At 43.0% G+C, this 24980-nt stretch overlaps 1 protein-coding gene across 4 annotated transcripts in view; it reads left to right on the top strand.

Moving 5' to 3' along the window:
* rasgef1ba (RasGEF domain family, member 1Ba) overlaps positions 1-24980 on the top strand; it is a 79653-nt gene that overhangs the window by 30645 nt on the left and 24028 nt on the right. The window contains exon 1 of one of the 4 annotated variants that reach the window (XM_068605063.1): positions 14672-14796. The exons of 1 other annotated variant lie outside the window; for it this stretch is intronic. The gene's annotated coding sequence lies outside the window, so the exon portion shown is untranslated. Of the gene's footprint in view, positions 1-14671; positions 14797-17489; positions 17614-20547; positions 20915-24980 lie in introns of those variants that run through there. 2 more of the 4 variants (XM_068605064.1, XM_068605062.1) reach the window with 2 other exon arrangements.

The following is a 24980-nucleotide window of genomic DNA, read 5'->3' as shown; positions in this document are numbered from 1 at the left end:
CATTAGGTACCCTGAACGCCGGCCAGCCCTGCGCCGCCATCTGTGCTGTGCTTTGTCACGAAGGTACTACTTTGGGGCATCGCCAGTGGCACACAACCATCCATCTATCCACCCGTTCATCCATCCATCTTCTCGTGAAAGGAAATAGCGAGACAGTCGTAGAGAGAAAAGAGCTCCAAAAAAGGCTTGTTCCAGCTGACCGACTCGCCCTTGCAGTTACATAAAGCCTCCAAATTATGTAATCTGGTCCTGTCTTCCGCGTTTCTTTGTGTGGGCGGTAACGTCTCTCCGTCCAGCACAGACCGGTGGGCGCTTGTTTTCACAACCATTTCACTTGTTTTCCAGGTTTATCTAATATCTGAGCTGAAGAGTATTTCAAGTACTTTACATGTTACCAGCTCATTACACACATGCATCACATGTTGTGCGAGCGAGACATCCAGACAAGCTATCAAGCTCGTCTGGATTGCATTTACACTGCAAAAACTTAAATCTAAGTAGGATGAAATATCTTAAATCAAGGCATTATACGCTTGTTTTTTGATTGACAAGATATTTCTTCTCATCAGGCAGTTTTAATTTTAGAGCATTTCACTTGTTTCAAGAAGTCTTGGCAAGTCAAATTTTCCTGTTCTGTTGGCAGATAATTTGTCTTATTTCAAGTAATATTTCCCTCATTTTATTACTTTTTTCATGTTTTTGGAAGCTGAATTTTTGCAGTGTACTTAAAACAATGAGCATCAAGCATCAAAATGTTTGGTTGTCAGAGTCGATGTGCCAACACACGTTGTCTTTCCGTCCAGCACGGACTCAGGCAGACGGGTGGGCGCAGTGTTCCCCTCCAGATCAACACAAGAGGGCCAGTGGGGGATGTGTGTGTGGGAGTGTGATTGTGTATGAGGAGTCTAAGAGGGAGAATTAATGTATGCCTCTGTGTGTGTGTGTGTGTGTGTGTGTTTGTTTGCTGGAGAGTGTGTTTGAATTGCAACCCGCTTTGCCTGAGACTTATTAGTTGTGATGCCGATACTTGCCTGTTAGGCTACAAACCCACACACACACACAGACAAACAAACACACACAAAATGTGAATCAACGCCTCTCACACTTCCGAGTTTGTTTCTCTGAAACACCTTTTATTCTCACTTGGTTTGGACGAACAGGCCTCAAAGTACAAAGCTCTGATTCTGGGTAATGATACCGGCGCCAACACCTGCTAACTAATGGTGTGTTCACACCAAACGCATCAAGATTTCGACGTGCGTCGAGTCTACATGCAAAGTCAATGCACAGCTGCGTCAAAGTTGCGTAGACGCGTATTTTCCAGCGGGCAGCGGGCAACACAAACAGCCTGTTGGTCTCGGGGCGAACTCTGGTCAACGCGCCAGTTGTCGACGCGCCAGTTGAAATTTCCCAACTCCGGCAGCAAAAACGCGTCAGTCACAGCCGCGTTGAAGCTGCGTAGACGCGTATTTTCCAGCGGGCAGGGTGTAGAAGCAGCTGGAACAGCCCGCTGGTCGCGGAGCGAACTCGGGTTGACGCGCGAGTTGAAATTATCCCAACTCTGGCTGCAAAAACGCGTGAGTCATAGTTGCGTCAGCCAATCAGCGTTGGGATGTTCCGCTCGTCACCGCCGTCCTGCCGGTGCTGAATCAAACTGCTGCTGGTTCTCCAGCAGCGTTTTTTTTGTATGTAAAGACGCATTGTCAAGCGAGTAAACTGACACGGTAGACGCGACGCGAATATTCGCGCAGCATTCGGTGTGAAAACAGCGGCCCAATGGCCCTATGATAGGCCCTGTAGTCGCAACTGATGCTGCTAAGAGCAGAAATATAATAAACATGTTTGCTGCTGCAGTGGCCGGCAACGGTGGCGTAACCTCAGGGTCCGGGGCTTTGGCTGCGGCGGGCACAGCGGGTCCCTGTCAAGAGGAGATGTCGTCGGATAGTGAAAGTGAGGCTCCCGCTGCCATAGTGGTACAGGAGGGGGAGGAGGATATTGGTGGTGGTGGTGGCAGTATAGGAGTGTTATTAAGGGCTTGTGCGATTATATGTACAGTACATCAACAGACCGAGTTGGCACAGTATCTGCGTGCGGATTGTGGTGGGCCAGTCCGGATCAAAAAGTCCAGGGCCGAATTTCTGTTCCAGTCCAGGCCTGCATTCAGGTGCTGTTGTGGGACTACGGATAATATTATGAACCCAGACACGATGGAGTTTGATGTTCCAACTTTTTTGTGACTTCCACAACAAGTATAAAGCAGATCTAGTGGTTATTTCATCTATACTCAATGGTGCCTGGTGGATTTTTTTTGGTAGGGCCAGCCAATTCATTTCAGCAAACATCAAATATGATTCAATGCAAAAAGAGGTATCATGCATTACTTTGCAGTTAAATATTCAACATTTATTCCAACACTTGTAAATTCCATTGTGTGTATATATATATATATATATATATATTATATATATATATATATATATATATATATATATATATATATATATATATATATATATATATATATATATAGTGGCGGTCCGTGGTGTTGGCCATTGAGTAAGGTGCGTGATGCGCGTCAGGTGCCGCACCTTGCGCGCCACCTCTTGCGCAACGGGGTTTCAGATCCTTCTGACTCGCGTGTGCGTTAGACTCCTCGGTCCGTGTTTCTAGATGGGTTGGGTGGGTTGCCGACATCGCAACAGACCCCTGGCACCCTTTATGTGGACTGATCCCCGCTCTGGCGATGCAACGCAGCATTTAGGACAGCGCGCCCAGGTCAACAGTGCCAGGACCGTGCCCCTTCCCGGCAAGGAGAAAAGTATAGCAAACACATTGTCCACGGCCCAGGGCAACGGCGAGGTCCGGGCATGGACGCTCAAAAGCACGCAACCGGAGCCGGCGTGCCACAGTCGGCTCGAGCATTTCCAAGCCGACCTAGAGCCGGTCACAGCACATTACAGTGGAGGAAACGCGCCCAGCAAGAGCCAGCACAGAAAGGGGAGAGCACAACCCATAGTGTCAACAGAAATACATGTTGTCCAAATCTATCAACAAAACCACCACACTGACCCTGCACAGACATGATATTGCAGCACAGCTGCATCGGCAGCAACCTCTCCCCGCGCCAAAGCGAGGTCGTGAAGCACCAGCACCCCCAGGTGCAGCAGCAAAAACAGCACTGTGGCTTGTTTATGATTAAATACGACCGCAAATGGAAAAAAACAGTAACATAATTAGCATTTTACTCACCAGGCGCACATAAACCTCTGTTGGAAAGCGGTCATCAGTAAGTCCTGAGATGTTTTAGCTTCTAGGTTTTGACAGTCTCCATTTATGCTGAGTTCAGGCGGCTGATCTGGAATCAGTCGTTTCTCCTGGAGGTTCTCCCCCAAGTTCTTCTCTCAAACGGGTCTTTGAGGAGAGATTTGATCTTGTTAGGGTTGAGTCTTCTTGCTAGAGTAGCGCTCGTGCTGAGACGTTCCATTGTCTTCTTATTAAAATGTTGCTGTGAGAAGAGAAGCTGGCAGGAACACATGAGAAGTGAACGAGACACAAGCCCTGAGACACGGGAACGCACTCTTGGGCAAGATGAGAATAGCCCCTCCGGAAGTCTTTTTTACGGCGCTGATTGGATGAATTGTACATCACTCATTTATTTCTTTAATCGGTGATTGGCTAAACTGCGTATTAGACCCGTCTTCTTTGGGCAGAATCGATCAAGCCCCACGATGTGTACTAGCAGCAGAGACGTGCACTAGCAGCAGAGACGTGTACCAGCAGCAGAGACGTACACCCTCAGCAGAGACGTGCACTAGCAGCAGAGACGTGCACCCTTAGCAGAGACGTGCACTAGCAGCAGAGACGTGTATGTGAGCAGCTGAGAGGTGCACTAGCAGAGGAGAGAAGCAGGAAAAGCAGGTATCTGGTGCAGATGTCCCATTTTACAAATATTACTGGGTATATTCCATAGCTAAACAATAACAAAATAGTGACAATTTGTAACATATCTATCTATCTATCTATCTATCTATCTATCTGTCTATCTGTCTATCTATCTATCTATTTATCTATCTGTCTATCTATCTATCTTCATATCTATATCCATCCATCCATCCATCCATCCATCCATCTAAATGGTAAACAGTTGACTTTATGTCAGGGTTCCTGCGTCTTTAGTGGTGAACCGTGTGCATAAAGTTGAACTGCAAATTTGGTGCAGATTGTAGTTTGGTAGCAGTTCTGTGATTGGTGAAACCCAAATATTTTTTCTTTTCTAGATTTATTCTAAAACACCAAAAAGGAAAAGACTGTATGACACAGAGGTTTAACGTATCAGCTGCTTGTGAACAGATTCACATGGAGGACAAAAGTGAGGTCAAGGAACAAAGGAGGGAGGTGGGGCGGGTTGGTCTCATTGTTTCATAGTCACTTCCCCACATCATGCATCATGAAATAAACAGACACACAAACAGAGACAGGCAGGGAGTCAGATGCTCTGAGATCAGTTATGAGTAAGAAGCTGATACTTCAAGATGGAAGTTGTTTAAAAGCTGTTCTTTTGTCGACATTGTTCAGGTTTTAAATCTGGCCTCACCATGTAAAAGGGATTTATATATATATATATATATATATATATATATATATATATATATATATATATATATATATATATATATATATGCATATATATGTATATATATCTGACGCGTTTTAGGATTTTATATATATATGTGTATATATATGTATATATATATATATGTATATATATATGTATATATATACACATATATATATCTATAAAATCCATTGTTAATCTTTTTGATATTCTCATTCGGCGAGACATCAAATGCCCTATTACGTAATCATTTAAATAACAAATGGAGAAATATTTTCTTATTATATTCTTTAGTGAATCAACGCCCTCTACTCCGTCATTGTGTTGTGTCATTGTGTCAAACCAATGAAGACGTCTGTGAATGAAACTGAACGCAAATTAGTTAAAAAAATTGCAATTAGGGGGCGAGAACACACACACACACACACACACACACAGACACACACACACACGCACACACACTTCAGCCTCCCAGCTGCTCAGGCTAATCACAGCTTTCCCCCAACAGCACCCCTCCCCCCTCCAGGCGAGCTCCTCTGTGTTTTCATGCAGTTTAATGATATTGTTGTTCGGTAACACTGCCGGGTCTCCACCGCTCCTCTGAACGCACCTGCCTGCTCCCACACTGCTGACGGCAGCGTGAAAAATGAGTACGGCATTCATTTATCATTGCCGATGCAATCAGGAGCCGGAGTATGGAGTATATTTTCATTTTTGTTTCCTTCTGTCCAGACGAGGACTTTAGAATTTGTTATTTTCACATATTGAAGTCTTAAAATCCAGATTATTATTATCATTATTTTTTTTAATGTTTCTCAGATTTAGAAAGAAACTGGGCCATGCGCATGGCTTCTCACAATACATCTGCGTATCGACGTTGGGGTTCCCGACTGGAGAATAAACTAAAAAACAAAGCCTTTTCCATAAATGAAGCTTTGTGATCTGGATCCAAACTTTAATGTGATTTTGTCCCCCTGCTTCTCAAGTTCAGTGATGAAATGTATCTTTACAAAAAGAAAAGACGACAAACGGACAAACAAACCCACCAGAAACATAATCTCCTTGGCTGAGGTAACAAACACAAGCTCTGTTTTGTAACCCGCTCCATCTGGATGACTTCGTAGCTTTGTGGCGCAGGTTTCCTCCTGACCAACGAGTCTTTGGGCTCAAACTAAACGTGTTTACTCTTTTGGTTAAAGAGTGTTGAGTCTTCACTGAGGTCACTTTTTTTCCAGACAGGAAGAGATCGATGAAGTTCAAAGTGCCTGAGAAACAAGCGCCTGCTCTTGTCCATGAGGAGGAGTGCGTCTAGTTTTGGACCGTTTAGCTTCGAAACAGATTTGGTTTACAGATTTTCACTCTTTTTGCATTAAAAAAAAAAAGAAAAATCACTCAGCGTTGTCTCTCTGCAGACTACTAATGTGAAAATGTATTGCTCCCACGAGTCTCATTTACCATAAAAACACAAAAGCGTTGCACGAGCAGACAAGAGTATATTGCATGCTCAGGACTCCAGAAGGGAGATGAGGGTAAAGTACTTTCAAAGACACTTTACTCACCGCTTATAACTGTTTTTGCAGTTATAAGCGGCTGTAAACTCAAATATCCAGACATACTCACCCTGAACATGATGCGTCTTGTTTTGTGCCTTTCTCTCCTCCGGTTCACCCTCTGGAGAAAACTATGGTGTGAGTGGATGTGAGTGGATGAAGACACAACAGAGGCTTTGCTAAATATCTCTCTCTTCTCTCTCTCTCTCTCTCTCTCTCTCTCTCTCTCTCTCTCTCTCTCTCTCTCTCTCTGTAAGTGCGGTTACATGGATTCGAATAACTGGCTTAGTCCGACTAAAATCGAATTATCCAGTTCATGTAAACACCTTTATTCGAATAACTGTGGTCCGACTACGATCCGATTAACACCCCTGGATAACTCGATTCGATTCGATTGATAATTCGAATAACGCTGCATGTAAACGCTGAATCGGATCGGAACTGGACAATGCGTTTGTGCGCATGCTCAAGATCCCGCCGCCTCCTCCCTCCCTCCCTCCCAGGTCGTGACCCGGAAGTCGAAAGAGACGATAAGTTGTCACGGCCGGCAGAAACAAACAAACGTAAAAGTCGGGTTACGAGCCGATAGTACCTTCGGTGGGTGTCTCTGCTAGCTCCCTGATGTAGCCAGCTAGCGCTGCTGCTAGTTCCCTGTTTGCTCTCCGCTAGCTCCCCGACAACCACCGAAGCTAGCGGGGTTCTCTCCATTATGAAGAGTGAAGAGGTCAAGCGGAGATGGCTGTATCACCACTACATGTAATGAAAACAGCGCCACCTGTCGTATCGGATATGACATGCATTCGGCCAACGATTCGATTTATTCACTGCCATGTATATTCGGATAACAGCAGTTGACCCGAGAGAGAGCATAGTCCGACTAAAGCAAGATTCGAATTATTACCAGCATGTAAACGCACTGAGTGTAAGCTTTGTTGTAGTATTCACTTCACCAGCAGTCAAAAGGAATGATTTGTACGACTTGTTAGATTTAAAAAATATATTTTTACATTAGAACATTTTAAGGGCCCTTCGTGAGGTACAAAAGTATCAAACAGACTTGTGTAGAAGTAATGCTGGAGGTACAATCCCCTAAAATATGATGTGCATTTTCTCTTAATCCCACCTTTCAGCTCAACTATAGTGTGAGGAACATATTCAGAAGGAGGCCTGCCTCAATTTTGGGGTTTTGAGATTATTTTCATATTTTACAATCTTTATCTATAAAAAAAAGTTTGCCTCATGCTTCTAAGCAGTGATGGCGTGAAACTGGCGTAAGATAAAGACAAATATCTTCATGCAGCAGGTTAGAAGAACTGTTGCTCTGGTTTCACTTACTGCTTCATGTTACTTCAGGCCTTCACTTAACGTTTTGCTCTTTTCTTGGTCTTTGATCGACTTGACTGTCTGCTTCTCATACACTCCAAGCCGACCCACGGCCACGGAAACAAGCAGCTTTTTACTGTTATTTCAGCACATTCTTGCTTCAATTGGAACCCCCCCCCCCCCTCCCTTCACGTGGTTTCAATCAGCTGTGCTCGGAGGATTGGGTGTTGATTGACAGTAGTTGGAAGAGGAGGGGGGTGGAGGGTGTTGGATGTGGGAGAGGTGGCTGTTAGGGAGAGGGGCTCCTCTTGTGTGGTCGGGATCAGTTTACCAGAAGAAATGCGGACGCTCGTCTGCGTTGTGAAAACAGGACATTCCTCGGCCACCAAATAGGGTCACCTCGGTAACCAAGGTGGAACGCATTCCTCGCAATCCCCCAAAATGCAGTGGGGAGGTGGACGGTGCTGGTGGGGTCTGGCGCACAATTCAAGGAGTTTGACGTTCCCACAATGGAAAACCATTTGGTTATTTGCAGGTCAAAAGGTGTCGCCTGTTGAAAATGAGCCAACGTTTTCTAGACGTTGAAAATTGGAATTGCGTGACGTTAATATATATATATATATTATATATATATATATATATATATATATATATATTTATATATATATATATATATATATATATATATATATATATATATATATATATATATTATATACTTTATTAATCCCAAGGGGAAATTTTTTTGTCATATGACTTGATCCAAAAGGGATTTACACCCAAATTATACCTTCAACATCTGCTTGGCCGTAAGTTTCTGTGAAGGTGTGTGAGATCATTTTAAAGAATCATTTTAGAAAAGCTTTTTATTAAAAAAAATTTAAAAGTTTTACACCCACTTGAGCTGGTTTCTGCCTTCTGAAAAACAGCTGACACACTTAATGGATTATGGAGACACTTTTGCAGAATACATTGTGACGTAGCAAACCTTTAACTCACATGATTGATCAGCTGTTGTTCTCCTTTTGTTTTCCGAACAAGAACCGACCAGCTGTAAGTCTTCCTGGATTGAACCATTCATACGTGAATACGTGTCTTCGTCTCCAAATAACTCTCGAATACGAGCTTGATGGCTGAGGTGATTTATTTGCTCCGAACCAGCTGACGGAAACATCAGCTATATTGTCCTTTCTTTTTTCAAGAGAGCTCTTAAAATTCACTCTACAATTACATAAAATGTAATCTCCAAGTCCACGTCCAGCAATAAATGTTATTTTGTTTCACAAGTAAAAATGAAGGTAGTAATATGTATTATCAGTAGGATATACTTTCCTTTCAGAGTGTTATACTACTATATGTTTTATGTTATTGGTTATTATTGGTTACAGTGGCAGAGAGCTCATTGTGACATACAGGACACTTCAGGTATCATTAACACAGTGGATGTGCTTTCTCAGCTGCAGACCACCACGGCAGGTCGACAGTGTGACGGCACAACAAGGTAATTACTCATTTAGCTGTGTACACATGTTCGATCCCGCATCCCTGTGATGTAACCGGCTCTCCGGCTTGCGGTTGAACGAGAGCACTGGCCACTTTCAACATTCACGATAGCGATCACAGCTCTCCCTTCACTCCAGATTGCCCTTCCATTTTTTGGGGGGTCAAAACAAAACAACGTTGTGGAATTATCCATGAGCTCCACTGTGTGCCTTATATTTTTGGGAGTTGCTGTTCCACTTTTAGCTTGTCGGTTCCTGTTTAAGCCACCACCCCCACGTGAAACAAAGGGAGGTGTAATGCGAGGTGGGGAGGCCCGACGAGCCCCACAGACCTGCAGAAGACTGTGACTCAAATGAGGCGTGTACAGGACGTGAGTGTGTGTGTGTGTGTGAGTGTGTGTGTGTGTGAGTGTGTGTGTGTGGGGGGGGGGGACCGAGAATGCTTTTAGACTTACATGACAATAAACACAAAGGTGCACTGTGACCCATGTGTGGTTGCACGGGGATCCAAAGACATTTTACCCACGCAGATGATCACTTGAACTTCATTGGATGTGACGCTGCTGTTGTTTTGTTCTCATGCAGGCATCTGGAGCTCGGAGGAAGATTTTTTTGAAACGCTGTTGCTCTGCCATGAGTTCGCTGTCGGTCAAAAGTGGCCTCTGCAAATTGTTGGCTGCTATAAAAATGCACGCAAATTAAAGGGCGTCCAGGACAGGGGGGGCAAGAGTTCTTCAACTCCTTTGAAAGCCCCTTTTTATGGCTGATAATGACTTGCCGGGGTGTTTTTTTTCTTCATTTTGTGGTTTCGGCATCCCACCATGGTACGGAGGCATGTGCCCCACAGCTGCAGTTCACAGCGACGGGGGAACATTTTCTGCACAAGTTGCTGTAAAATCAGCAGTTTGGGATGCTGAGCTTATGATCACCGCCAAAAGACACGATCCTCCCCGTCTTCTGCCCATACCGCTGCTGATGAGGACTCCAAAGGTCTCAGTTCTGAAAGGGTAAGGCAAGATTAATAAAAAAAATGGGACACTGATTAGTTGCTACGGGAACTGGTGAGGAGATAGAAACCAATGATCCTCGTGTCCAGTTTGAGGGGAACCTTTCACATAAACCGTGATATCACATCCGATCCATTGTTGTCAATGTGATATCTCAAGAAGAATTTCTTCAAATTTGGCCCAAACGTCTACCTTGGTTTGAAGACCAACTTGATTTTAGGGGTCAAAGGTCACTGCAGCCCCCTGTGAACACCATTCTAGTGAGACCTCACCAACGCCTCTTGTACATTTGTTCAAATTTGTCCACCTGGAACCACGAATAAAGTGATTTTGATTTTGGTGGTCAAAGGTCACCTTGAGCGCACAAAAACTTGTTTCTGCCATAACTCATATCATCACCAACCTAAAATAATGGCCCACGTCATTTTTCCAGGTTTTTCAGAAAACACAAAAAAATGTAAGACCAAATGTAATAAAGGTGCACACAAGGTGTCTCTAGACACTGTTTTGACTTGAAAAGGGCACATTATACTGTTATACTACAGGGGTAGGTTAGCTTGTGAGGCCATGTGCTGGTAACTAGGGGTAACGTGGCTCAAGCCGCGCCTCCTTTTTGCCGCAACTGGTTGCAAAAAAGCGAAAAGTGAATTAACCACATAAATTGTTGAGCGAGTAAAATCAGGCGAAAAAGCGCTGCGAAAAAGCGCTGCGAAAAAGCGCTGCGAGAAAGCGCTGCGAGAAAGCGTTGCAAATATTCGCGGCATAAGTCTGCAGGAGGGCCTGCAGCAAGGGCTCCGGTTGACATCACTCTGATTCTAAAGGGACAAGCTGAACCCCTCCGCCAAAAAAACACAGATTCCAAGAATTGCTGCACTGCTCCCATGTCGAGTCTTTGTTATGGTCTGGTTTGAAAGTTTGCGAACCACTTATCTAAACAACACGGCGTCTGCTGGTTGTCAGGAGACGGGGCGGTAGAGCCACGCCAAAGAGCAGCACGGAGGCAGGGTCCTGAGCTCCCACAGCGGGACAACTCAGTCCTCCTGCAGCTTCCCTGACGTAAGCACTCTCCAGTATGAGCCGTCCGTACCTAACCGTGTTTCTCTGCAGTACAAACCACACCGTGAGAAGGTCTAGACTAAAGACTAAATCACAGGTTTGAACCCTGTAGCACCAACGATTTCCTGCAAAAATGAATGTCAACCAGAAATCCTGCTTATATCCTTTCCCTGCCCACACTTTGTATGTTGCTACGTAGCTAATTCTCTAAACAATATGCACAAAAAATGTATGAAAAGTAATCATGAACATTACTACGTCAGCGAGTGACATAATAAGAAAAGATGACCTTGACTGTCCAGGTGAGTTGAGAGTATTTTGTGTTTGCGTGTACATGTGTGTGTTTGTGTGTGTTTGTGTGTGTGTGTGTGTGTGTGTGTGTGTGTAGTTCTTCAGCAGGCCAGCGGGGTACAGCCTGGAGGCATGAATGAGTAATGAGATGAATATCCAGTCGACTGTCTCGGCTCCCCTCTACCTCTGTAATTACCAATGCTGTGGCGGACTCATCATTTGGACACGTGTGTGTGTGTGTGTGTGTGTGTGTGTGTGTGTGTCTGTGTGTGTGTGCTTTGCGTTGAGCAATGCAGAACAACCTTTATCTCAGGCTTCAGGGTTGGCAGAGCTTTGTGGACTAAAATCAAGAACTTAACTTCACAGTGAACACCTGGGGCGTCCGCGAGACGTGCACGTACCGTGCACGGACAATATGTTTGATATATCGCTATTTATAGTTTGAAATAATAATGAAAATACAAGTGAGGTGCTACGAAAAGCTCCGGTTCTTGTGCATCCAACCAGCCTAACCACGTCAAGCTGCGACCCCCACAGCAGCCAACACTCCTGTGGGGGTACGCCATCACCAATCTGGCAACACTGAGCACCTTGTCACCTCCACTCCCGACGAATATCCTGTTACGCTCTGAAGGAACTAGTTCTGCATAAAACATCGCCGCATTAATAATCAACTGGAATTTTAGCGACAAACGTTTTTTTGGTAGTTTAGCACGACTCGTTCTTTTTTTATGAGTTTAAGATTGCGTAGATGACTGTGGAGCGGGATGAAACAATAATGCGGTTCACCTTATGGCCTATAGTTGCATTGTTTACAACAGCACCCCAATGTGTAAATGACAATGTATATATCTGTCTTTTATCATAAGTCTTTATGTTTTTACAAAAATATACCGAGAATATCGGTAATACGTGATTAATCATGATTAATCCACAGAAACCTGTGATTAATCTTATTACAAATTTCAATCATTTCACAGCCCTAATCACATTGTAATATTGAATTGTCGTATCGGATCATCACATTGTATCAATGTATCATATTGTCGTATCATATTGTATCAATGTATCATTTCCCCGTATCGGATCGTTATATTGTATTAATGTATCATGCATCCTATCGTTGTATCCTAATGTCGTATTGGATTGTCGTATCAGATCTTTGTGTCTTGTCATTGGACCATATCATCGTATCATAAGACAAGATGACAACACAGACATTGTATTGTTGAAAGCAATTGACTAGCAATGAATCATGCAGCGATAGAGATGCAATCTGAAAGCACCAAAAAATACTCCAAATTACCAATTTGCTGCTGGTTATTATTTTTAATTATTGTGTGACTGTGTTTGACCCAATAGCAAGAAAAAAAGGTTTCACTTGTCTTTTTTCACTCTATCTCACTCTTGGAGTGCAGCAGTTGGTAATCCGTTGGGGGCAATTAGATGAAAGTAATTTCTTTGTTAAGATTAAGTACCGATACCGCTGATAAATGTTCCTGGACCATTGGAAAGCCCCCTCAACCAAAACTAAAACCTGCTTGGAGCCCATCTTCCAGTAGAACGAGAATACTTCTTCATGTGCTCCTTATGTCCTGCCCTCTCGTCATGTGCTGATGAAGTGTACAGTATATTTAAAATGTAATTTGCATAGTAAAGTTCTGCATCATATCATTTAAACAAATTTTTAAATGTAGAATTAAATTATTAACTATAAGTTGTAAGTTTGTGTAGTCCAGTAAATCATACACTATTTACTCCTGAGATGGAGTAAAGTATGAGTACAAGGTGGCATAAAATGGAAATACTCAAGTAAAGTACAACTACCTTACATCACAAGGAGGAGACACACACAGAAGGAAACGACTCTAAATGCCGCCAACATGCTCTTTTAAGGTTATTGTTAAACTCGTTCTAAGTCGCTCTGGAACAGAACAAAAGCTGAAAGCTCAAAATGCAAATGTCACGGCAGGAAAGCAGACTGAATCTGCATTTGCATTACTCCTCCTCCTCCTCCTCCTTCTCCTCCTCTTTCTCCTACTCCTCCTCCTCAACTTATAATTGCTTGGTTTGTGGATGAAAGACTGAGGAGATGAACCAGTGTAAAAGGAGGGAACACTATAGAAAACCTTAATGCTCTCAGCAGACACAGAATGCACAAGACGACCCATTAGCGCCTCGCAGTCTCTTCAGAGCTCGTTTCCTCCGGACGGACAGCTTTTTGTGCGACTTTGCCCAGAATGCAAAGGGCTTTAAGTGCTTTACCCACATTCTGTGGTTGTCAGGGACATGTGATCCGATAGCTACTTATTAGCATATTTAACACTCAGGCAACTGTTACTTCTGATGTCAAGTGTAAGCGAGTTCACGTCTCACCTGGAACGATGTGCAATTATTTTAATATAACTGCATATGAGAAACGAAAGAGAAACAAATAACTTTTTGATAGTGTTTGAATTGTGCCGTGAATTACACATGTAATTTTTGTCATCATAAAAGATAAACTTGCAAGTCATAATAGTCGCAAATAATGACTTTGAATCTGTCTAAAAAAAAACAACACAACCAAAAGTCTCTCCCCGAAGCTACGATGCCTGTGTGTTTGTAATAATTGATGTACTCGCATGCACGTACAATTGCTTTTGTTTGTTTTTTTGCGCCCTGGCTGATTAAAAAGAGTCACAGGCTAAAATACATCAGGTGAAACAAGTTAAATTTGTGAATAGATACAGCTATGTATATGTGTGTAGTATGTTGATTTACCCCAATACATTGTGTGTGTTGGTTGATTTGGGACCGTGTGTGCTCAAAAGCCGAGGCAGGTAAAACTTGAACTGCACTTTCCCACATTGCACCACAGCTTTGTCAAAGGTTGCACATTTGCCAAAAACTCATAGTGCACTTGTTTGAATAACTATTCACATAATACTATATAAAGTAACTGCATATATTTTTAAAAAAAAAAGAGTGTGTAATGTCAAACTCATAGGATTTTAGATACAATGACATAACACCTGAATGATCCCAGAGGAGATATGAATATTTACAGGATCTGTAAAGATAACAAATATTACAGGGCAAATTGGACCACTGCTGATTGAGGCAAAAATAATTTAAGAATATGTAACAGATTTTCAGTACAATACGCAAATTAGTTTTATGGGGAAGTTAATGCGCAATAAAAATAAGTTATTTGTCTTATTTGCCACGACTTTCATTGTAGTATTTTATTGTTATTATTTCTATATCAATTCATTTAGCATTCACACAAACTCTGCCACACGTAGCGCGCCAGAAGTGACGTCACTGCAAGAGAGCGGCGCCACCCGGAAAAGAGTGCCGTCGATGTGTGTGCGTGTGTTTGTAGGAGGGATTGTTTACATTTCCTGCAGCCCGGTTTAAAATGAATCCTCCGACGATCAACTCGTCCAGCTCCGTTTCGACGACCAAAAGTAAGAATGATTCACTCATTCGAGCTGTTTTATTTGTTTTTCACTGCAGCAGACAGCTGCTAACGTTAGCAGTGTTTGTAGCCTCCTACTTCCGGGTTCACACTGTTATTAAGCTGCTGAACCGTGCGCTGCGAATTGTCCTGTTTGCGCGAGGACATCCTGAATATTTACCTGTTGTATTAAGATATTACCCCTCACTTGATGTCTCTATATCTGTAGCTTCTCAGGTGGAAGCTGTCACACTGAAAGTTATGTGAGAACATGTGATCTCTGCTCGAGGTGGACATAAGCTACACTGTCTGACTCCAGCTAGACTTAATGGCACTATTTTACACTATTATTATGAATAGTGATTGATAATTGTAGTTCCTACCGTGTTACAAATGGGGATCAAGTAGCTCAAGACATCTATATTTTACTGACACACTTCTAAAAAATGAAGCTGCCAAGCTCTGAATTTCCTTTTTTCTAGGTGGTGTATCATCGTTAAAAAATATGTAGGATGTACATTTGTAGTTTGGGATAACATAGGATGTGGAGGCTGAACGTGTAGCTGCTACTCTTTAATGGGTCCATTTCACATAATAAGAGCCGATGTATTAAGCTGTCGTTCTGGAAGGTGCTTCTAATATCTCCTACCCATTAAAAAAGAGTGAGGATGGAGCAATTATTTAGAAAGTAACACCTCTCAGTATTTATTGCAATATAGTTAAATTGCACCACAAACTGCACTTGAGTGTAGGTTTTTTTGCACACTGAATGGAATCAATTTAAATGTATGGTTGGGAGGCGGGTTTGTGGGTATTACTTTTTTTGTGGAATTTGTTTTCAAATCTTACACCTTCAATCTTACACCTTCTACGTATTATTTTTTTAAATTGACGCTCTGTTCCTCTATAGTGTTGTACAAAACCTCAGATTCAGGAAGTGATCATTTTTTGTAAATTTAAATGAGGAGTTATCGGTGTAACATTCAATGTCCGCTTGCCCGCCATTAAAACATAACCATCGGCTGTCGACCGCGACGTTGTTTACTGTTTGCGGCTGTGTCTCTGTATGCGCAGGGAAGCGAGAAGCCGAGCGCTCGGTGAACTGGACGGTGGAGGAGACCCAGGTGCTGCTGTGCGCATGGAGTGACGAGCGCATTCAGAAAAGTCTGGCGGAAAACCTGCGCAACCGGCACGTCTTCAAGCACCTCTCAGCCCGCATGAGTGAAATGGGTTTCTCCCGCAGTCCGCACCAGTGTCGGCTTCGAGTCAAGACTCTGAAGGCCAACTACGTAAGGGCCCAACTGCAGAGGAGCGTCGACGGCTCGCAACCATGCACCTTCCGATATTTTGCCGACATGGACGCGGTTCTGGGCCGGAGGTCGGCGGGAGGGGACGGGGGGCAATATTTTGTGTCCCCGGAGCGGATGGCGGCGCATCGACTCGACTCCGGCGACCGGATGGAAAGTTTCCCGCCAGATATAAATTCTAACACAGAGATCGCTGAACACCCTTTTGGTTCTTCTGGGAGAGCCGGGACACGATGTTTGAGCTCCTCGGAGGAGACGGGAGGTCACCGGTCTTGGCAGCTCGACTGCGAAGTCAAGCTGGAGGACGTAGAAGATTCAACAGATGAGTATGAGTTCAGCAACTCGGGATTCCCACAGCGACACCACGACATTTATCTGGAATCATCCATCCGTCGTGAAATGACTGGTATGTACTAAGATTATTATCTATGTCACTACAGGCTAAGAAAAATAAGTTTCTTATAGTTTAATATTTGTACAAACATATTGCTGAAAGAAAATGTGGACAACCAGATTATGATCTGCCCCACACATGACCCATTGGTTTTTTTTTTAACAAGGAAAGTAGGTAAAATGGTCAAATGATGTTATTAATTAGGATTTGTTTAAATTGACCGATATTTTTATATCCACCTGTAAGAGATAAATGTTTATTATAGCATAGTCTTTATTAAATCAGCTATATATATATATATATATATATATATATATATATATATATATATATATATATATATATATATATATATAAATAAAATAACAGCAGCAACAAGTCCCACTATAGTAGCTGGAACCAAAGAAAGCTTAAATAATTTTAAAAAAAAAATACTAATATGAATCCATTAATTAATCTACAAAGATAATCCTAACATCAGTAATAATCTCGTCCTGTTTCATAGGTGCGGTCGTGGAAAACTGCTTGAGTCCTCCTTCCTCTCACGCCGTGCCGCCTCCTCCTCCGGCTGCTCCTCCCTCTCTCCCTCTCGCCCAATCCGCTGCCTCGCCTCTTCCTGTGCCCCCGGATCCGATCCCCAACACCCTCCCCACCTTGGCTCCTCATCACCCAGAGTCCTCCTGCCTCAAGCATCTATCGGAGGATTTCCAGCGGCTGTCGTCGGACACACGGAGCCTGCTGCTGCAGCTGGAGAGCCAGCGGCAGGAACAGGCCCGCTGGCACCAGGACCTCCTGGCACAGTGGCTACAAAGGGAGGAACGCCGGCAGAGGGAGGCGGCCGAGAGGGAGGAAAGGAGGGAGAAGGCTCGCATGGAGCATGAGATCAGGGTCCTGGAGCTCCTCACCGGTCTCGCCAGAGAGCATCGTTGTCAATGTGGAGGCAGCCAGACCGCTGCAGAGGCACCAACTGGTCCAAACCACACCCTGAACAAAGGAGGAAATTAGGAGGAGGAACTAACCAACGATTTCATTATTTCCCCCACAGTGTTATCCCAAAGTGTGGAATAGTGTCCAAGCTCAGGTGGAACCAAATAACAGCACTGATGACGCAGCGGTCGCTTTCAAGGTGCCTTGGATTAATCCTTAATCCGGAGTGATATTTTAATCTAAACCAAATTCAGGAAGAAAAAAACCTCAAAAATCCCAGGTGTTTGTGAGTGAGATGATTGACGGCCAAGGGATCCAATGAGAGGTTTGAGAGGTTCAAAGAAGACAAAATTACTGTTGAAGTGTGGAGATTTATTTGACGTCACTTTGATTGCACCAAATGTAACGGAAATTGTTTCATGCACTTTTATATAAATAAAAAGAAACTGATATTTTCCACTAGTTTTTTAAATTCATCCGTTTGTCAACATGGTTGCCTTTAGGCACTTATGAAAAAGTCTTTATCTCACTGATAGTTGCTAATATTAACACGTTGCTCAACCGCCCAAGTGATGGCTTCCTCACTTCTGCTCGTTTGCAAAACCGGCTTTCGTTTGCGGCCGTCAGTGCTGGGTTTGTTCTTCGGTGTCGGGGTGTCACTTTAAACGCTGGTTTCATTGACCCGTTTTATTGGAATGGCCTGACCTGTTGAACATGAAAAATAAGAAAATTGAAACAATGTGCAATAAATAAAAAAAGTATTCCAAAAATATAACTTGTTCTAAATCACATGAAGAGCTCTGCAGTTCCTTCAGCGTCAAAGCGCTGCTCATCCTTACTCAGGATGTTTGTCCACGAGCAGAGACCGTGAACTGTGACGCGGCTCAGTAAATTTCTGATTCCCGTCTTTACTGCTCCGCGTTGGGGCTGTAGGAGTGCAGCTCAGACATCAAGTCAGTGTTTGTTTATTTCCCTGCGGGAACATTTGAAATCCAGAACATCAGACTGGATGTCAAGCTAGCAAAAGAGACCTTTAGCACAGTTGTGATGCTCCAGTCTGGCTCTCTAACGCTATCGCTCTCTCTACGAGATAAAAACATCTGATGTAATGAAGCCGTGGGCATAATGTACCTTATTACACCGTGTCTGGTCTGATTTGTGATATACTTTTGCTGTTAACCCGTTGGGCCCTTTTCTTTGATGGTACTATTTTTTAAACCTCCGAGCTATTGCCGTCCCTCGCTGATTGTTACCTGGATAGACGCACTGGGAATCTTTCCATTCAACAAGGCGGCTCTGAAGGAGCGTGAATGAGCCTTTAGCTTCTGAAAGTGCTAATAAACACTGGTCAGGCCATTATTCTGTTATACGAATACGTTTGAAACCTGACACATATATACTTAAAGAATGATGATTTTCAAACCATCAATGACCGTATCCACTAAAACGTCCGTGTATCTTGAGCCATGTGTGAGCCACACTGGGTGACATATTCCGACATGACTATGAACATAAATCATGTATTTCATTTTGACTCAATCCAACACGTGCCGTAGTGTGGCTCCAAATTTTCACTAGAAAACCCAAAAGTGGATTAATCCACCGGTGAAAATAGTCCTCCAAACAATATCTGTATTTCCTCCAGGTTTGATTATTGTTGTTCAGAACAATGGTGTCCAGCAGTTTTAGGAAATCACTGAGCTTTCTCTAAAAATGTAAGTACACTATATTTCAACCCAATTGGCTTTGTACATTTCAGCAAAACAAAGAGATGCGAATGTCAACGTTCCTGATCCAGAGACACATTTCATAAATATGCTTTTATATTGGTTTAGGATTGTACAATTAAACTACTTGGGTGAGGTGATATAAAAGATTGTGGTTTGTATTCAAATAAATAACAATACTTCCTTTCAGACATTCTTACGCAACTCGTGTAAAAACAATGTTAACAATTGAGTTCACGCGTGACCCGAACATGATTGATCCTAAAAGACGATATTGGGTGAAAGAACACTTCTGAATACACACAATTTCTTGACTAGCTCTAATAATTTAAAGGTTAAAATGTCCCAAAGTCTCGACTTGAAATGAGAACCTAATTTAAGCCCCGACCACGGTTTATGTTGTCTGGAAGCATTTATATTGTTTGTGTCCAACACAAACAGTGCGATCCTTAGCTTTGTAGACAAACGTCATCTAAACCAGAGAAAAAGAGGGATTAGTGCATATGTGTAAATCTGCACTAACACCAGATTATGTAATGCCTCTGGATTGGAGACGAGATTTGAGACGTTTTGCTGTTGTTGCCCGTGGCTTATTACATCACATGAAGCATCCATATGAAGTCACGGTTCTTCGAGTTCTTCAAAAAGAGCAGGACACACAATAATGAATATTTTATTCTCCTGTCGTCGTATTGTCACGGTCGAGGGGGACGACTCTGTCGGCCCGTTGGTCCACCGTTTAGATCCAGACATTCATGCTCCCCAGAGAATGAATCCATGCTGACTTTGCTGACTTTTGAAGGATTGTTAGGATCTCTGCCAGGCGTAAAAGAAGAACAATATTTTGGGATGGCGGCATGCTCAAGGACCTCTCCTGGGTACCTTTGTGTTTTGGGTACGATTGTATAAAGTGTATTAGGTGACATTCAGGATGAAATGTTTTAACCCCCTAACGTTTAAACTGATCTTTTGTGATGTCTCTAGTAGTTTGATTTATTATCAGCCTGCGATAAGGCAAGACATTTGTGTTTATATTGCACATGTTATTATAAATAAACTGTGTATTTTACTCACAGAAGAACAAACACGCACACACACACGCACACACACACACACACCACTCAAAAATACTGAAGAACCACATATCCCACACACATAAAACAGAAACTGATCCTCAAGGTTTAAAATTAATTTGCCTGCTGTATTTTTTATTTGTAGTCTTTTTGAAGGGATTTAGATCAGCAACACTTCATCCTCCAACATTCCAGTAGGCCAAACAAATTGAAACCTGTAAGAGGAAGAGTGAAAACGATTCAGATGGAAGGAGTCTAGATTGGGAAAAGGGAAAGAGAAACGAAATTGAAATAGATAGGGGGAGGATGAGAGGTACAGGGAGGGGAGGGGGGTTCTCGCCTCTGATTGGCTGCTGCCTTTCCCTCACAATAAAGTCTTTAGGCTGGTCTTGGCTCCGCAGCTCAGACACACAGAGAAGGGCGGCGGAGCAGCAGAAGCCGGAGCTGTCGTTCACTTCATGCGGATTCTTCTTCCTCTTCCTCTCCGATATATCCCGACAATCCGGGTTATGCTGCCCTGCATTTGTTCCTGAACAATATTGCAGTGAGGGACTGCTGGGTTTCACTGCTTTGGGTTTATTCACATGTAAAAATATATAGAAGAAAGGAGAAAGTCTGTTGAAAGGCTTTTTTTCTTTTTTTGTTGCCTAATTTCTGGAAAAGAGTTTTTTTCTTCGCACCTGGATTACAACTTGCTGAGGTGAGCCGCGTGGATCTATTGTGGGAATATTGAAGGTTTTGTTGACTGAATGTTGTGCCGTTTGGACGCGCGCTGCTTCCAGCATGCGCGCAGGTGGTAAAGGAGCATGCTCCGCACACTCCAGCGTGTTTTAAAGAAGTGGCCACACATATACAAACGCTTTTCTGCTAAAACACAATGTATGTAGCTGCTCTCGTTTTTATTGTTTGAATCGAGCCATTTATTGAAGTAGTGAGTAATGAAAAATCTCCAAGATCAAAACAAATAGGTAATAACACCGTTATACACGTAGTGTGTATATATTAATTTCCCCGAATGTGATCCCTAAAGTGGGATTTTTTTTTTTAGATCAGTGTCAATGGCGGACTATTTTTAACCTCCATACACTACCTTCTGTTTAAGAGGATTCGCCTAGCCGCACCTCCTCCTGCACAGACAGCGAAAGATCAGTGAAGTTAATCCCACATCTCTCCTGAGCTCCTCAGGCCTCTTCTCCTTGGCTTTGCTATGGTACAAGCATGCACCGGGCTCTCCTTTAAGTGCTGACAAGTTAAATCCATTTATTGGTGATTTGTTGGCAAGACTCCGGCCAGCTGACTGCATGAAAAGGCCTCCCCTGAAAGCTCATGCCTGAGTTTTGTTGCTGTGGTTCTACTATACTCTCCTGTCGTGCAGAAGCGGTTGTGGTGGGCTTTGTTGGGACAAATGTAGACAAATGGATGCTTTGGGGGGAATGGGTTGTTGGCAGTCACATGTATTTCCTAAGTGGTGATGCAACTGTGGGACCAAGTGTTTATATCCCTTGAGACCGTGCAAATGTGTTGATTTTGCACACCGCACAATCTAAATTCGTAGATGGAATTGCAGATGCTGAACTTTAGTTTTCTGGAGCACTTTCTTGACTAAATTTGGTTGAAAAATGAATGCTTTGGTATATGCAACTGCTGTTTCAAAATAAGTAAAGCAGGTCACGTTCAAATACAGCCTTTTTTATTTATTTAAATGGGCCGATACAACTGATTTATGAAAGAGATGGCTAAAAATAAACTACATTTAGCACAGTTTCAACACAGATGACTGTATCTTTTAAACCAGCATATTGTGAAATCACTCCTTTATGGTCAGGAATTTCCCAGTCCAAATGCATCTTGACTGAAGCCTCAAAACACAGTTTACAGTTTTTCAGAAAGGAGTGCATCCTACCTCAAACCAGAAGCGGCCCATTTTGTTTCAGTTTTCATTTAAGATGGATTCATGGAAAGAATCAAAAGTAAAAGCCATAAAGCTGTTGTTCCTGCTGTAGCGTTACTTTGTGAAGCATGTTTTAGTGTCTGTGGCTGTCAGGGACTGATGATGATGCTAGGTGACAGAATCATGAATGGAACCTGTAATGTTTACCACTCTGTGTCACAGCTGCAAACATTATTGAGTCAAAACACTGTTGGTAGAGCGTTACGGCTGTGAAGATGGTCAAGAAGGGTTGAGAGAGATTCATCTGTGTGATGTCTAACTTCTCCGATTTGTATGTTCTCGCCACACATTGAATGTTCTTCTTATAAAGACAAGTCCCAAGTCTTTCGGTCAAGTGTCAAGGTAGTCCTAAAATACAGCAGATTAAACCGCAGCCTCTTGGGTAGTTAAAAGGACATGGCTTGACTTGACCATTAAAAAATGACGTTGGACGCCAAATTACTTGGGATTTGACCAAATTAGTTTGACTTCCTTGACCTGGACCAAATGACTTGGGACTTCTTTGAGACTTGGACCAAATGACTTGGGACTACCTTTAGACTTGTACCAAACGACTTGGGAGTTCCTTGAGACTTGGATCAAATGACGGGACTACCTTGAAACTTGGAGCAAAATGACTTGACTATTTTTAGACTTGTACCAAATGACTTGGGACTTGAGACTTGGACCAAATGACTTGGGACTACCTTGAGACTTAAACCAAATAACTTGGGACTCCCTTGAGACTTGGACCAAATGGCTTGGGCCTTCCTCGAGACTTGGACCAAATGACTTGGGACTTCCTTAAGACTTGAACCAAATGACTTGGGAATCCTTTAGACTTGGGCCAAATTGCTTGTGACTACCTTGAGACTTGGACCAAATGACTTCACTACCTTGAGACTTGGATCAAATGACTTGATCTTAGCACCCTTGGACAGATGTGTTTCATTCTACCTTAAAAGTCCTCAGCCTAGTTTGGTTATAAGTACTCCAAACACCAGCGGCACAGTCTTCTTTATTTAGACAACTTCCATTATACCACTGTGGTCTCTCCACCAACCCATGCAGCCACTTGGCTATCTCTACGCCCTCATTTCCTCAAGCCATGGATGAGTGAGATTCTTCATGCCTTTAAAGTGTAGACACAGTGGGGGGGAATGGTGAGGGGCGGGGTTGTTGATTTACTGTTCATCCCCCAAAGTGTCCCTGCCTGTTCACATTGCCTCACTCCTATAGCCTCCTCCTCCCACCCCAATGAAGCAAAAGCAAAACACCCTTTTCCTATTTTTTTAATCATTTTTTAAAATTTCTGTGAAAATCACCTTCACTTTGCGCTGATTTGCTTTAAAACATGCACTCCTGGGTGGTTGCAAGTCAATTCCTTGGGGAAAATGGCATCGGGAAAGTGTTTAAACGTCTCTTGAACCTGGGGAATGATTTTCTGTGTGTTCAGGCGTTTTCCTTTACAGCCCTTCTGAACTGCTGATTGGTGCTTAGCAGGGCCGACCGGGAAGAGCCTCCATTGGGTCTTTGATGGTTTATATTTTGAGCAACCCGGGTTTCATCATCCCTGCCCAAATGATTGCTTGTGTCATTGCTGCAGCCTGGAGGTAGTTTCACCTAAACGTCAGGGTTTTCACTCCTGACATTACGTTTACCCCGGAGGGATAAGCTGCTGCCCTTCTGTTTGAAAACTTCCCCACAGGGGCAGAAACAAAGAAAAGGGGTAATAATCTGTAACCTTTCAGTGAAGCGTGATCTGAAAACGTTTGCAACAAATGTTACAACACATGATCACATCTTTTTAGTTTCATTTCTAAGTGGCCTGTGTGTTTCAGCCGAGTGATGCTATTGCTTGTGGTGTAAATACTGAGAGGACAGGGAGAGAGTCCCAGCATCTCAAGACTACCACAAGTACCTGAATCCTAAAAGACTCGGTGCCTAGTGACGATCAGCAGTTTCACCAAAAAAAAAAAAAAAAAAAATGGGAACAGTGTTTGCTTAAAAATAGGCCAGTTTACATTTTCAAAGATCTGTGGCGTAGAAAATTGATTTCAATGTTGTAAAAAAAAGTTCTTGTTCCAAGAAATCTTTATCCAAAAGCAACACATTGTATGTCAGTTTACAGCTTTTATGCGTTTTTGGCACAGTACAAAAAAAACATCTTTTGAGCACAAACAGACAGAAATTTAAATATCCTCTGTTTTTAAATCCAATTTAAGTCAAAAACAGACTTTTTTACACATTGAGGCAGATGGCTGCATTCACACAGCCAGCAAGTCTATAATTAATACCATCCAACCTGCCCCCATGAAGGGGGGAGGCAAGCTGTGGCATTTTGTTTGTTTACATTTTGCTGCCACCCAGCCAGCAGACACGTGGAAACCAACAGCAACGCGCTAATAGTTTGTTTAGTCAGGCCAGGAGACTTTACCTTCCCCTCCACCCTACATCACAAATACCACCACCACTACTCACGACACCTGGAGGCCAATTGTAAAAACGCTTTGTTTTTGGGATTATGGTGAAAGCTGCAGCTGGCGTGTGTGGAGGACAGACACTCTGTGTGATGATCAACCAAACTAAGTGAAACATCTAATCTCATGGCGGCCTCTATCCAAGATCTTTTTTACATTTTATATTGTACCACACAAGACTTTATCTTCAACGAAACCCACCTGACCCCGGCAGCCTGAAATTAATCTGTTTGCTTTTTCAAAGACATTAGAGAGGGGCGGTGATGTCACGCAATGAACACGACTTGCAATATTAGATTTCATAAACCTGTGTGAGTGTGTATGTGTGTGAGTGAGTGAGTTAGTGAGTGTAGTTT

This window comes from Clinocottus analis, unplaced genomic scaffold, assembly GCF_023055335.1.
Source record: "Clinocottus analis isolate CAN_PGR_092001 unplaced genomic scaffold, fCliAna1.0.p SCAF_7, whole genome shotgun sequence".
Taxonomy (NCBI): domain Eukaryota; kingdom Metazoa; phylum Chordata; class Actinopteri; order Perciformes; family Cottidae; genus Clinocottus; species Clinocottus analis.
Note: the sequence above shows the minus strand (reverse complement) of the source record. Positions and strands in the feature narration are given on the sequence as shown.